This window comes from Rutidosis leptorrhynchoides, chromosome 7 (genome assembly GCF_046630445.1).
Source record: "Rutidosis leptorrhynchoides isolate AG116_Rl617_1_P2 chromosome 7, CSIRO_AGI_Rlap_v1, whole genome shotgun sequence".
NCBI lineage: Eukaryota > Viridiplantae > Streptophyta > Magnoliopsida > Asterales > Asteraceae > Rutidosis > Rutidosis leptorrhynchoides.
The window spans coordinates 171,310,476-171,314,627 of NC_092339.1; positions in this window are offsets into that span (position 1 = coordinate 171,310,476).

Sequence of the window (4,152 nt, forward strand, 5' to 3'; positions counted from 1 at the left end):
TGCGGTTATTGTTGCGATTGTTGTTGCGGTTGTTGGGATAGTTGTTGCGATTGTGGTTGTAATTGTTGTTGTTGTTGTACTGGTGACTCTTGTCACCGTTTTCCTCCCACTTCCTCTTGAGTTGTTTCATGTTGGCTTCTTTGGCCGCCTGCTCTTTAATTCTTCCCTCAATTTGATTTATGAGTTTATGAGCCATTCAACTTGCCTTCTGTATAGAAGCGGGCTCGTGTGAACTTACATCTTCTTGAATCCTTACTGGTAACCCTTTTACAAATGTGTCGATCTTCTCTTCTTCATCTTCGAATGTTCCCGGACACAATAGGCACAACTCTGTGAATCGTCGTTCATATGTGGTAACGTCGAACCCTTGTGTTCGTAACTCTCTAAGTTCTGCCTTGAGTTTATTGACTTCATTTCTAGGACGGTAATGCTCGTTCATCAATTGCTTGAATGCCGACCACGGTAGTGCGTAAGTAGCATTTTGTCCTACCTGTTCAAGATAGGTGTTCCACCACATTAACGCAATACCTGTGAAGGTATGCGTAGCATACTTAACTTTATCCTCTTCAGTACAGTTACTTATGGCAAACACCGATTCGACTTTCTCGGTCCACCGTTTCAATCCAATTGGTCCTTCGGTTCCATCAAATTCCAAAGGTTTGCAGGCAGTGAATTCTTTGTAGGTGCATCCTACACGATTTCTTGCGCCGTTAGCTGCATTGCTAGATTCAGAGTTATTGTTGGTATGTAGCGCAGCCTGTACTGCAGCTATGTTTGCAGCAAGAAAAGTACGAAATTCCTCTTCGCTCATATTCATGGTGTGTCGAGTAGTCGGTGCCATTTCCTTCAAAAAGGCCAACTGAATCGAGTTAATCATACAGAATATTAAGAGTAGTCAATAGTATTTCGTAGCATAATATGAACTCATTTATAAAAGCTTTTTCTTCATATTAGCGTTTTATAAGTTTAAATTCGGGTACTACCTACCCGTTAAGTTCATACTTAGTAGCTAATATACAATTCAACTACTAAAATTCCATATGAAAAACTGATTATAATATATCACATACAAATATTCTTTAAACTTACAACTTCGCTATATTACATATAACATGAAATATAGTACACTTTGATACAGGATAGTTTTGAAGATAAATCTAGTTAATACGCAAGTTGTTCAGCAAAGGAAATAAAGACACGTAATTCATAAGTCCAGAAATAAGTCATGCATTCTGGTTTTACTAAGACGACTTCCCATCCTTGGTCTTGTGGAAAATAACCGTTATGACCATTGGCTAGGCAGCATGTTGTAATGTCGTCAAAAGGACAAGGGTTGCGTATTGTCCAACAGCCCCGTAATAATCTAAAAACCTTGTTTCTCACCCCAACTACTGAATCTGTCACTTGTGGGAAGGTCTTATTTAAAAGTTGCAATCCGATGTTCTTTTTCTCACTTTGGTAAGAAGCGAACATCACTAACCCGTAAGCATACCATGCTTCTTTATGTTGCATGTTAGAAGCTCTTTCTAATTCACGAAATCCTATGTTGGGATATGTTGAGTCAAAATAGGTTCTTAATCCGTAGCGTAAAATTGCATTTGGGTTCCCCGCATTTAATGCTTTAAAGAAAACACGGCGTAACTTACGGTCTCCCCAGTGTGATATACCCCACCTATCAAAGAAAAGCCTTTTATAAACTAAGGCATTTCTAGAAAGTCTTTCAAATGTTTGACAAGTTAATTTCACCATAACTAAATGTGCTGATGAATTCTGATCGACTCTAGACAAGATTTCCTCAATCATATCCTCTGGTAGGTCTTCTAAAATATCCGGTTGACTACCCTTAATGTCCATTTTGTTTTTATACTGTAAAATAGACAAGGATTAGATTCGTAAAAGATAATTAACAAACAATACAAGCAATTTTTACATAGAACATAAAAGTACAAGCACACTACAATACATATAATACACAACATGATTACAACCCACTAATCTGAATCACTGGTTTCTTCTTCTTCGGACTTGGTTCGTTTTCCTAATTTTCTAGGAATATATGGTGTTCCTCTAATACGAGCCGTCGTTTTCCACAATGGTTTAGAGAAACCTGGTAGTTTCGAGGTTCCCGGGTCATTGTTACATTTTAGGAAATACGGATGTTGTCGATACATATAAAGTTCATCGGGGTTGGAATCGGGTTTCTCTATTTTTATATATTTTCCCTTATTATTTTCTTTCGCTTTATTAAATTGGGTCGAGGTAATTTCTATAACATCATCGGAATCCACATCGGGATCCGATTCATCGGAAAATTGGTAATCTTCCCAATATTTTGCTTCCTCGGCGGAAACACCATTGACCATTATTAATTTTGGTCCGTTGGTTGAGGATTTTCTTTTATTTAATCGATTTACTATAGGTATCAATATTTCTTCCTCCAGAACCTCTTCTTCTTATGGTTCCTCCTCTTCCGATTCATCCTCTTCTGGTTCCTCTTCTTCCGGTTCCTCCTCTTCCGGTTCCTCCTCTTCTGGTTCCTCTTCGGGAATTTGTGAATCTTTCCAAAATATATTCGACTCTTCATTATTATTAGGTGAATCAATGGGATTTGTACTAGAGGTAGTCATCTATCACACAATATCAAACACGTTAAGAGATTAATATATCACATAATATTTACATGTTAATAATATATAGTTTCGAACAAAAAAAATGTTAAGCAATCGTTTTTGAAGAAAAACACGGTCGAAGTCCAGACTCACTAATGCATCCTAACAAACTTGGTAAGACACACTAATGCAATTTTCTGGTTCTCTAAGACCAACGCTCGGATACCAATTGCAATATCCCGTTCATATTGATTATAAACGTTCCATATTAATTGATTTCATCACAAGGTTTTGACCTCTATATGAGACGTTTTTCAAAGACTGCATTCATTTTTAAAACAACCATAACCTTTATTTTATCTATAAAGGTTTAAAAAGCATTACGTAGATTATCAAATAATGATAATCTAAAATATACCGTTTACACACGACCATTACATAATGGTTTACAATAAAAATATATTACATCAAAAATAAGTTTCTTGAATGCAGTTTTTACATAATGTCATACAAGCATGGACTCCAAATCTTGTCCTTATTTTAGTATGCAACAACGGAAGCTCTTAATAATCACCTGAGAATAAACATGCTTAAAACGTCAACAAAAATGTTGGTGAGTTATAGGTTTAACCTATATATTATCAAATCATAATAATAGACCACAAGATTTCATATTTCAATATACATCCCATACATAGAGATAAAAATCATTGATATGGTGAACACCTGGTAACCGACATTAACAAGATGCATATAAGAATATCCCCTATCATTTCGGGAAATCCTTCGGACATAATAAAAACGAATTCGAAGTACTAAAGCATCCGGTACTTTGGATGGGGTTCGTTAGGCCCAATAGATCTATCTTTAGGATTCGCGTCAATTAGTAGATCGGTTTACTAATTCTTAGGCTACCAAGTAAAAGGGGCATATTCGGCTTCGATCATTCACCCATATAATGTAGTTTCATTTACTTGTGTCTATTTCGTAAAACATTTATAAAACTGCATGTATTCTCATCCCAAAATATTAGATTTTAAAAGTGGGACTATAACTCACTTTCACAGATTTTTACTTCGTTGGGAAGTAAAACTTGGCCACTGGTCGATTCACGAACCTATAACAAATATGTACATATATATCAAAGTATGTTCAAAATATATTTACAACATTTTTTATACTTTTTAATGTTTTAAGTTTATTAAGTCAGCTGTCCTCGTTAGTAACCTACAACTAGTTGTCCACAATTAGATGTACAGAAATAAATCGATATATATTATCTTAAATCAATCCACGACCCAGTGTATACACGTCTCAGGCTAGATCATAACTCAAACTATATATATTTTTGGAATCAACCTCAACCCTGTATAGCTAACTCCGACATTACTGCATATAGAGTGTCTATGGTTGTTCCAAATAATATATATAGATGGGTCGATATGATATGTCAAAACATTTGCATACGTGTCTATGGTATCCCAAGATTACATAATATATTAGAATACATATATAATACAATATAAGTTAGCTAGAATATGAT